This window comes from Varroa destructor, unplaced genomic scaffold (genome assembly GCF_002443255.2).
Source record: "Varroa destructor unplaced genomic scaffold, Vdes_3.0 BEIS01000007.1, whole genome shotgun sequence".
In the NCBI taxonomy this organism is placed as follows: Eukaryota; Metazoa; Arthropoda; class Arachnida; order Mesostigmata; family Varroidae; genus Varroa; species Varroa destructor.
Window position 1 is genome coordinate 12,972,456 of NW_019211460.1, and position 11,987 is coordinate 12,984,442.

An 11,987-nucleotide genomic window follows, 5' to 3' on the forward strand; every position below is an offset into this window, starting at 1 on the left:
GAATTTACCCACTCATCTTCCCAGTGATTTTCTATTGCGGTGTCCTACGTAATGTGAAGGGTATTGTATAATGCTAGATATTTGGGCAAATTCTCGCTCGAATTCGGTAGCATTGACGTCACGCCATCATTGATTGTTGAGCAGTTACAGTGAGTAGTATATAGCAGTTAGCAGCTGATGCTGATTGGAAACATAGTCTACGGCTGAGCAGTAAACGAGTTCCGAATTCGAGCCTCTGTTGTTCGTTCCCACTTGATTGTCACTCCACGTCACGATGTGATCCGTCACGCACTTTATCCGTCTTTGGTCGACTTCACTCAATAGCAATGGTGTTCCTTACCAATCTATCTATTACATGATGTGATGGCCTAAGACTCAGTTCCCTTGCCCTCTATTCGCCTTCCTGTATGGCCTGCCACCTATCCATCTAACAATCTCTGCCACTGTAGCTGCAGATCCATCTGACATAATGTCCAGGCTCCTGTTGATGCAGCAACGGTATCTTTTTAACAACTAGGCACCAGAAAAGGGCGAGTAGGTAGAACAGCGAGATTTCCGTTTTTTTCGACGACCTACATGGCCTAACCTATTCATTTCAATTGCTACCCCCATCGATAGTTGTTTCGCGATGGCTGTTACTGGTACTGAGCAAAAGAAAAAATTTCGCACGCATAATACATTACGGTGACTTTAGTTGTAGACGGTACTTGGGGCAATATGTATGTAATCGTGAGCTATATTCCATAAATATACGTCTATAATAGTACGAATAGCCTAGTATGGGGGGATGTGTTCAAGTGAGCGGAAATTTCATTATGGTTTGCAATACATTTTTGTTTTATGTTCAATATTTCTGTCGCTACGTTTAGCCCATGCTGTGGGTGGGACCTTGAAGTCGATTTGTTGGGTTGATTTGATGTTAAGGTTACCATGCCGCGCCTTTTATCTAGGTATGTCTGTTTTGCTTGAATTCAAAAATGTAAGTAATGGAAAAAGATATATGCGCCTCACCTACCTTCGAAACTAGCAGACGTAAACTGGTGCATGCATATAATCTTGTTTTAGACATAGTAAGTCTATAGAGCACGCGATATGACCAGCAAAACTTTGGCCAGAATATCTTCTGTCGTTTCGCTGAGATTAGGGTGATTTCGTTGGTGATGTTGGCTGGGCACTCCAGCGTCTTCTTGCTCTTCGTAGCAAATCTGCAACGCATCCACGGAACAAAACAACCGATATTTCTACACCTACTATTTTCGACCCTACTTCACATTAACAATATATAAATTCACACAGTTATAGGCAAAATTAACATTTAGAAAGAAAGTTTACTGCTAACGCGGCATTTTTAATATAAGAGCAAAATAGGATTACGTAAGAGTATTATCGCATCAGCAAGCACCGTCTGTATTGTTACTATACCCTCCTATTCGAATTGCATTTCTATGGAAGCTATAGTAGATACGTTGTGCGGCTATAAGGAAGCTAACGGCATGACAGAGCCGTCACGGCAAAGTTAGCCACAGAGCAAAAGGGCGCTGTCGAAACCAGAGACCCCGTGCCGTGTTTTCTTCCTTTAAAGCACCGTTATTCGCATTTCGTCACGGACGTCCTTGTCTTGGCCCAGATTCTGTGTTGGCGCAGTTTTCTTCGCCCCATCATTCGTACACCTCCTGCCCTGTGCACATCAAACATGCGCGTTTGCGAGCCATACAGCCAGCCGGTGGAGTCGCCTACCAGCTCGCTCGCCCGCCCAAACGTCCGCCCGTCTGCGCAAGGTAATTTCCACAACGTCATGCAGTGGAGCGTATTCTTGCACAGGCTATCATTACCCAGGAGCAGTAAGCGGCGAAGGGGAATGGGGCGCGCCTGAGGGTGAAAACGTGGGCTTCACGTCTGCCCCTCTAATTCAACACTTCTCCTTGTGCTCGTTTCATCTCGATGTATGCGTGTTTGCGAGTTGTCCATGGAATTGCTAAGCAACTTAGACCATGTGACAGTGAAGAAAACTGAGGGTAAAGAAAGCGAGAGTAAAGCGGCGACAAACAGATAGAAGCAGCACTAGGAGAGGAACCAACCCCCCAGAGTTCGTGGCACCCAGCCTAGATTTCAGCCTGCTGCTGACATCTTTTTCCGCAGCCCGTATTGAGGCTACTGCCTTCTCGCGTCGTTCTAAACATTTGCCCGTACTGAGTCCGCGGCAAGGAAATCATATATATATATATATATATATACGTTTTGTATATCTCTTTCGTGCGTTGCCACTTTCGACGTGCTGCTCGTGTGGCTAACATGGCAACATGTACATGAGTTTGGACGACGTAAAGGTCTTATGTCTCATGGCAAGCAGTACTTGTATCTATGTCTATGTTACGCAATGCTACCGCATTTCCTGGCTGCCTGCTCCATTCAGCAGGGATCAGAAATGGCGGAAGGTGTATAGTGTTCCGATGCGGTCTAGTGAACCGAAAATTCCGCATTACTACTGTCATGTGAATGTAAAATTGGATCTACTTAATAAGAAGTCTTTAAAGGACAGAACGATGAAGAATAGACATGTTGAATTATTGCTCGTTCGCCCGTGACGAGTCCTGTCTGAGGAATTAGGTTTACTGGATAAGAGTAAAAATGTTATAGCTCGGCCACGACTTGTTGAATGCTTTAGGTTAAGTCAACAGTAGGTCAACCCATAGATGTATCAAAATCAGCCCAGTTTAGCAGTAATAAGATTGCTTTAGTTAATGCTCGGCAGTTTGCGATATATCGACAGCCGACGATATGGTAAGTCAGAATGTAACAAGAAGGATTTAGATGAACCTTTTTGTTTTTCTTTGAAACCTCTATTGCGTAAATATAACCATATAATTCTACGCATTAGGGTGTGAGTACAACGATGTCCAGTATGCGTTTTGTTAATACCACGTCAATATCAGAGAACTGTGTCTATGTTTACTCTCACGTCCTTTCTATATAAAGGTGTTCCTTTTGTTTAGAGCTCTAAATAGGATTACTCAATTTCGTTCAATTTATAGCCGCTCTACAAGGAAGAACTAAGAGTCGAGCTTCCCTGACGCGCGCATATGATCCTAGCAATGTATATGCTGCATTTCAGGTCTTTCGTATTGGCAGCTCGTATTGGCTAGAGACAAACAGAAAGGTTAGGGATATTGTCCTTTATAGGAACTTCGCAGTTTGCCAGAAGGAACGTGAAAAGTTCATCTGAACATATTGCAAGGACTAATCATATACCCGACGGTTTCATTTTTTGACTAGGCTTTTAAAAAATCAAGAAAAAATAAACGGAGTAATGTTTGTTTTATAATTGTTCTATATGAGTATAGTTTTTTACACCTATAAGAAAAATGTTTGAATAAAACGACATGTTTTTTAAAAAATATTTTCGATTTAGTTAGAGTATAATAATAATTGCTTATCGGATTAAGGCCGTTGAGCGCAGTTTGTCGGGTACAGCGAGCGATCCTATTTTAGAAATAGTATCTAACGTGAAGATGAAATCAGTCTATATTGTTATCACTAAAAGCGAAGCAACAGTGGGTTTGGTATCATCATAAGACTAGAATAGGTAATATGCAATTGACATGGATAGAGGAAGTTTGTTTTTGACTATACGTGATTTCCTTAGGGTTTTGTCCTTGCAGAGAAGGCTAATACATTATGATCTGGGTCCTAGGGCAAACTTACGCAACGGAGAATCTGAAAATATTATAGCGTATCTGAGTAGCTTAATATGAAAAATGTTCACAATAAGTCTTTATCAAGCCAGGTATTAAGGTGGATAAACTTGTTGCTGTTGTTTCTACTGCAGGGAGAAGATAACTATGCGCACGAAGCCAGCAACTGATACAGGTTTCTCCAGTTCGTTTTCAAGTAAAATCCGAGATATCGGATGCACAGAAAAATCCTGAAATGAATGAAAATGACAATTCACTACATCGCTTCCTTATCGCAACAGTCTTCAGCCGGTCCAACTTAAAAGTATATAACTTATTGAAGCAGGCATACGGGTGAAACTCAATGTTGGGATACCTTTAAAGGCCAAATCTTTGACATTAACAGCTGCTAAGGTACACAATCGTCATCAGGCACTGGCCTTGTTATTATTGTGCACTTGACTGATTATACTATTGTACATAATGTCAATGAGTGTTTTCTGCTATTAATATTGGAGTATTTTTTCAGCCTAATGACCAGGTCTCATTATATTAAAACTATCATTTTCTTCAGGCGATTATTTTTAAAAATGGTTGGTCTTTTATAATACCGATGTAAGAATAGAATTTCTTGAACAGTGAGATATTTACCAGATTTCTGCAGCGTTATATGTTGTGTAAAGGAGTTGTAAAGGACGATAACTAAGTTGCAGGTTTCGAGTTGACAGAAAACGAGGGCAAGAGGGCAAGTTATAGACTATCTTAGTGGCTCTAAGGATCCACAGTAGTAGGTCTCTCTGGCTCGGGTAAGCCATCTTAGACATCAATTCTGAATAAGACGAAGGTACAGAATCAAACATTGAATCAGCATTTTAATGACCGCTGGGTTACAGCGTAAGTTATTCTACTCTACTGGAAGATTCACAAAACTAAAAGTTTGAATAAATTCAATTATGTTCGTTACCACGTCGCAACTTTGTTCCTGCGTTTAGTTTCTCAAGGATGCGAGTTCTACTTTCGACCTCGCGGTTAGGTATTCCATCAGGGGGCTGGCTTCCTCCAATAAACAATGTGTGCTTAGGCTCGACAACATATCCCTAACATTCACATGCAAAGACATTACCCACTAAGCCATCACAGGGACGGATGCACTTATATAGCGTAACTATTCTGAGGTATTCTTGCAGTCAACTACGGATATAACAAAAAAATAAAATCTTGATTGAACGATTCTTCCGGACAAATAATGCAAAAAGCAATGATCACTGCGTACTAACCATGAACTTGTATGATGAAAACGTATTTTGTCAAGTAACTCGATTAGTAAAACTTCAGATATTTCAAGGAAAAGACAAGTGAGCTTCTTACGCAACGTAATTTCCACAACCCTTTGTCTCTGCATTTTATACAAAACAATAAACCTATTTTAATTGCTCTATTAATTCATCGAAAATACCAATAGCAGTTGGCTTGGCCGTGTATCAAGGCGCCGAACGGAAGTTTTCCAGACTTCGGGCATCGGCGTCTGTCGGCCAATTCATAACTTTGACTTTCAGAGTATGGGAGCCACGTGGTACCATTAACTAATAAATCCATTTAATCGCAGCAGTCCCAGATTCCTCAGAAAATAGAGCCTTTTAAGGCTGAGTATTTCTTTGATTCGAGCTATAAGCTATGTAATTGATATAAGTCAGAAAAAACAAAATTTGGCCTGTCAGTTGATTCAAATCCATATAAAGTGTACTACAATGCAATACGTTTCAATTTGTCTGGTGAAGAGCTGGGATTTGTCTCATTCGTTTCAAATTCCAGTCATATCTGGTGCTCTCAATTAACTGTATGATCGGAGTAATAGTGCAGTGACATTTGAAGAAACACAAGTTTTTTTTTTTTCAGTTATTGCCGGGACAAAAATATCGGGACATGTAGTTTGGAAACGGCGAGCTTACATTTGAAGCTAAGGATATATTGGTTGACAGTAATTTGCATGCAAAAATCTATACAGATAACAGTTATTAAAATATGCTTATTATCTTAATATTACAAGAATCATGACACTAATTTTGTCACAGCTGGGAGGTTTCTTCTGCTATCTTTGACCTATTACATGCTGGAAGTGCTTTCCTTCTATTGTTAAATACACCTGTTATTGCAATAAGTTTTTATCAAACACTACTTCGAAAATAAAACATGCACTAGTTTAGCTAATTATCGCACCCATAAATCTTCGATGCGTCAGTAAACCGTTATTCTTTTTTTCCTTTCCTATACTTTTTCATCGTGTTCAAAAGTACTTTATCCATTTGTCCATTATGTCCTGTGCAACAGTTATAGGTAAACAAGCAATTTTGACCTTCACACACGAACTATCGCGTACGGCCTGCCAGCATCTTTTTTAAGCCTCCTAAGGTCCTGTTCACATTCAATCCTTTTTGCAGACACAAGTTAACCTATAGTTACCATTAAGTTAAAAAAAAATTCGCAAAAAGCCTGCATGTAAAGTTTACATTTGTTTCAAAGCAATTTCGAAATATATGCTCTACGGTATTATTAAAGAACAGTGTTTGAATGCGCGTTGTAGCGTCATAAAGGAATCTATTTGCTAGAGTTATTCACGCTCCAGTGTTGTGTTTGTTTTACTAGGCCTATCGAGTTGTACCATATAATGTTTACAGAGCTCCTGTGGATAAAATCGATTTGCTAGTTCCTTAGAGAACAGCATTAACGAGGACGCATTTGCGTTATCGTGAAGTTCCGGAACTACTGTGCCCGTGCCGTCCCATAGACGTAATTAGCAAGATTCGCATGAAAAACGGATTGTCGGGTCTTGCTACAGCATTGTTTGGGTAGAAGCTATGGTCGGCATCACAGCTGTGGGAGTAGCCAGATCTGCGCAAGTTTACGGCAGAGCCACACGTAAAACTCGAAACTTGGCTTAAACTTCCAGTGCCATTGCGTGAAGAAGCAAGTTGAGAACTATGTATCATCACCAAAACGCGTACTATTTGAGATTTGCGTATGTGCATAGGTAAGCACGTATTGCTTTCCCTACCGTGCATGCACCGAACCTGAGAAAAGTTCAATCATATTATTATAAGTAATAATGGAAAGGTTGATGCCTAAGGCCGGAGGCAGGTGTTTCCAGCTAATTATATTCATCGTTCACCAGTGAAAACTAACTATCAACAATGGTAATGGAGAAACAGTGACAGAATGCAGTAACGCAATGGAATTCGTTACGTCGTAAACTAACTTCTACGCAACGCACTGCTACGAGTCAGCGTAGACTGGGGCTTCCGGGTAAATCTAGACTAATAATTATATACGAATGACTTATTATATATATATATGACGAATTACATAGAATGAATACGAACTGACAAGATGGACCATAACTGCTGCTAATGTAATTATCATTATTCTAAATAAACAGTTCAGCGAGTTTTAATTTCAACGAAAAACTTAACAAACAGAGACCAAATGAGAAGTTCTATAGCGGTTCAGCTGTCGCTGATGCTTCGCTCAGCGTATAGGGTAGCTGGCCAGATGAATGTAGCTAAACGAGAAGTAAATAGGAGTACAGAATTACTCTGCGACGAATAGCTTCAAAGATAGATCACAGCCTTTTGGCAGGGAAAAAATTTAGCTGGAGCGCAAAAGAAATTCATTCATTCATTCAGAGGGCGATTAGCAGCGTAATAACCAAAGAAGCAGCGTAAAGCACCTCCGGGCGGGTCTACTAATTTTAGTGACCATCCCAACGATCTTGGATTACGTATTAAATGTGCGTTATCATCTTCGAGTAGAAATAAGATCGCCTTTGTTCAAGTAATAAGCCTTATCTGTTTTGAAACACATTTTAATGTTATATCTGCGTCTTGATCTAGACTGCATCTTGATCGTGACGTTAAGGGCGTGTGGTCACCAATAATTGAACAAACTTCAATTTGTTGAAGTTCCGTAGAAGTAAGTTATAAACCTAAAAGAAGATAAACCTTTCTATTTTAGAACAATAATCAGCTGATATTTAACGTATCTAAATATATGCGTGTACGTATCCTTTCAAAATGTCAATGAAATTTTGCTTCGTTTAACAGCACCGCAACCTTACCTTTATTATTATTATTATTTATGACCAGTTTTTGCCTCGTGTGTTCATCTGATCGTTTCCTATACAACCGCCATGACGTCCAGATCAACGATTTCGATCACAGCCGATCGGCTGCCACTACCGGCGGAGTTGATCTTCAATTCATGTGTATCGTCCGAAATATGAGGCTCAGCGTTGTTCATTCTCGGTGACCTTTTTAGCGGGCCATCGCCGGATCAGCAAGCAAACCATCCGAGTGCGAGAAGATAAATCAGAAGCATCAGTTGTAACCGTAATAATAAAGATATTTCATATACCGAGATATGCACAGCAGCTATAAACGCATGGTCTGAAACCCGTCGGGGCCGCCCACTCCTATCAGATACGCCAGTCGCCGCCAAGCAAATTACCGTTTGCTTGTTTCGCACTAAATTCAATTTCCAAAGTGACATTTCGCAGCGCGGAAATTTTGTAAAAGATGTAGAAATGGTGCCTATTGTAGCACTCTAAACCGCTGCTGTAAGTTATTCATTCTCTATCGTAACTCGGAGGCCCCACGGATTTCTTATACATTTGAAGCCCCATGTTCGTTTTCACCAAACCTAATGTGCATAAGTATTCATACCTCTGTTGTAGCCACTAGTACTGAATGGCTTACTCAGAGTGCTCAGAAATATCGCAAGATTCTGGTATTCATTCTGCGTACGTTTGTGTGTTGACAAAGCATATGAAGTCATGTGTTAAAAAGGAAGTTGAGTACTAACTTGCTGTATAAAGATTGGACACACGAAAGCGTTTATAGTGACTTCGTGTTTCTTGAGGAACGAGTATTTAGTCACAGTTCCTTTAACTATATGTATATAATTACGCAAACTTGAACCAGCGATAATTAGTTTGTTCACCCCCGAGACATAGTTGGTTAAACCGGTTTGCCTAGAGCATAAAAACGTCGAGGCTTCGAAGCGGATGTCGGCGACATTTAGGCGTGCGTTGCTTGAAAAACACGTTTACAGCGGTCCTACTTGCTCGAGATAACCCTTATTTGTCTAAAGCATGGTAAGTTAAGTCGTGGCATAACTACATACAACTCCTACATGTGGGTGTTCAGAGTGCCACTGATTGTGCTCATGGGACCAGAAGCCCAGAGTTAAACAAATTAAAGCAGCCCCATACCAGTGCATAGCCCACTATGGTTCAACTGATATCATGCATTCCTAGATCAAGCAATGTTCTCTAAAGTATACTAAAGATATTCAATCAACTTCAGCAACTATTTGCTCTCTCAAGTTAGGTACCCATTGGCAAGCATGCTGGAGAAAGTCTAGTGGAATACTTGATTGCCAACCTTCCGACCCATTTTCTGAATCCAGAACATTACAAAGGCCGTTTCCTCAAAAATGATGTACACACAAATGCAACAATACACTCGACAATTGGCATTAATCAGTGCTTATGCATAGAAAAAAAAAAAAAAAATATATATATATATATATATATAGCTAGGAATAGCTTACAGAACAACCCAGGTACCGAAAACATGCGTTATAACTAATTAACGACTATAATCACTAACAGGGATAGCGTGTTATGAGCTTTTCGAATATGTTTACGAGTATTAGATAATCCTGCGGGTGACATAAATTTACTAATAGCTTGGGTTGATGCTCTTTATTCGGCCAGTAGCTGTTATAGAAAATACGGAATAATATTGTAAGAGCTCAGTTTTCCGACTAAAAATGGTCCGCATAAAGAGGTTGCTTTTAGTAATTTAATTTGTTGCACATATAAGCGTAATAAAGAAATAGAAGAAAAGGCGGCAAAGCCTAGATTTATATAATCAGATATCGAAACGCTGTTAAGGTCGAAGAACGTTCACAGGCAGCATGATATTAGCATGGTCATCGATGTTAACTAGGCAGAATTAGAAAAGTCCGACCATGTCTGAACCATATATACATATACTCCAGATAGCTCATCCCGCAATGAACTCACGACGCACACTTGAAGTCAACTGAAAAATATTCTCTGCCGCGTGATGAGACAGGAAGATACAAACGTTTGATTACCATTGTATATGTGTGATGGCAAAAAAAAATCATCGCACCTGTCGCACCATCATAGCAGTGCCATATTTTTGCTTATATTAGCCATATTTGCGTCTGCTCGAAGCTTTACTTTCGAGGGCATCATAAAAGCCTGTTATGTTCATTCGTCTTCCATTTTTACTTCAATAGTGGCGTCGCACAGTCCCGTTGTTCTCTGCAGAAGGCCGCGACGACAATGAGAATGCAAATAATGGATGAAATTGGCCGTCCTGCAGCGGTCCAAAAAAGCAATGCCGGCCATAGTCATTTTGCGGTTGTTGCTCCTGGCATCGAGTCTGCCTTCATTCTATCCCCAGTGCTCTTCTTTGTTATAAGCCTTTCGCAATCATTTCGTAAAAGGTTCAATTTGCTTGACATCGCCAGCGACACAAAAATGATAGGAAATCATACGAGCGACTCAAGCGGCAAATACCGGCTGCATTTCCTCTAACACTTCGTATTATTAACTGCGAGTTTTTGTTGTTACGAGAACTAAACACGTTGATAGACAGGAGATGACTTAGCTCGGGGCAGGGGGAACATTTTTTGTTTATTTGACCCTTGATTATGACACAAACAGAAGTTTGCAAAGCAAGTGATTAATGCATTAGCTTTTTTACTTACAGTTATATTTTCTTCACAAGGTGATTGTCCTGAAAATGTACAACACCTGGTAGGCGGGCAAACTAAAAACACTTCGCTACAACTTGTGCTACGGAGCTAAGTTGTGATTCGTACATGATCTACTGGCTTTCTCTAGTGCCCGCATGGGTTCCTGCCTGTTCCCTGCAAAGGGAATAGCGCATATACGACAGTAACGGAAGGAGGCCACCAACATGTGACTTCTGTGGTGGAATCGCTCAGCTAAATGCCGGCGGTGGTTATTTGACCTAGGGAAGACCTTAAGTGGGCAACCGATTTGTTTGAGTCTCCCACTCTACGCAGTCATATATGAGTCTATAATAGTGTTTCTTTAGCCAAATCCTCGAGTTTAGTTGACCGCGACTTAATCCTTCTGCGTTCCCAGAGCAATTGTACCCAAACGAAACAACTAACACCTTGTATCTAAGTTACTCCGCATAGTAACACATTCGCTTTCAACATTCTCTACGATTCTATAGTATCAAAATGGCCGCCTGGAGCAGACGACAAAAACTCACTCGCCAGAGACTCCCCAGTAAATAAACGGTACGCGAGAACTTCGCTTTCGACGTAAATTTGCAGTTATGTTGGAAGCTTGTACATATGAACTTCGTTTTTGGGTCACTTAAAACTTATACGGCTGCTACTTTGAGATATTTTGTTCGACCCATAAAAGCCCCGTACTGATCGCTGGTTATTTCGCTAAAACAAATCGACAAAAATAAAGTATAGAACTTTAGGTTCCGACTAGATCAGGTCGAATATCGACGTTTTTTTTGTTACTATTTGATTTGAAAAGTGTTCCACTTCGTTTGAACCGTACCCATTTAATATGGATCCATACGAACTGCGTTTAAGATCACGCGGGCGCCTTTAAATTAACAATGACGAACGGTAACGTTTGATCGCTATTCGAAAACAACGACGCTACTTCATGGTAAGGCTTTAGAATAATACAGACGCTTACTTGTTAATTTTATTGTTTTTTTTTCACATTTGTTAATAATCTTCAATATAACTTCCAATTAAATTCCGGTCGGATCACATTCCGTCTTAGTTAGTGAGTGTGCAAGACTATTTATAAAAAATAATATCAAAAATAGTTAGACGAAGCAGGTTCTCTCCTCTGGCTACAACCGGCCGCATTTCCAACTAAGCTAATCTCCGTCGAACGCGAGGCATCGTCTTCTTATCGGCTCAATGGAATATCGCTTGGGTTCGTCTTTTTCTGACGCGATTTTTCCATGAAACTATCTATAAGCCTTCCAAAAAATTAACTCTGTCTGAGCGCTTTCACGCCCTTCAAGCTCTGTGAACCCGATAGTTCAGGGAATTTGTGAAGAAATGTCTCAGCCATTTCAAGAGTGTTAGGAGAAATAGTGTTTTCTTGTTCTATCTCGAATTTAGGTAAATACTATTTGTCTAAATACTATATTAATTGAAATTCAGTCGAGAACAACTCAGTTGGTTCATTTATCAATGAACAACGTAGGACGACAC

General features: G+C 40.3%; 1 long non-coding RNA gene across 2 annotated transcripts; it reads right to left on the minus strand.

The window, feature by feature from the left end:
* Nucleotides 1–5,928: 5,928 nt before the first annotated feature.
* LOC111254233 (uncharacterized) lies at nt 5,929–11,123 on the minus strand. 2 transcript variants are annotated; one of them, XR_002674976.2, is made up of 3 exons: nt 11,006–11,123; nt 7,783–7,974; nt 5,929–6,739 (listed from the first exon to the last, which is right to left on the minus strand). It is a non-coding gene; the product is annotated as an uncharacterized LOC111254233 (long non-coding RNA). The 2 variants fall into 2 exon arrangements; XR_015317060.1 differs by having other exon boundaries at nt 10,470–11,118.
* Between the last annotated feature and the right edge of the window lie 864 nt (nt 11,124–11,987).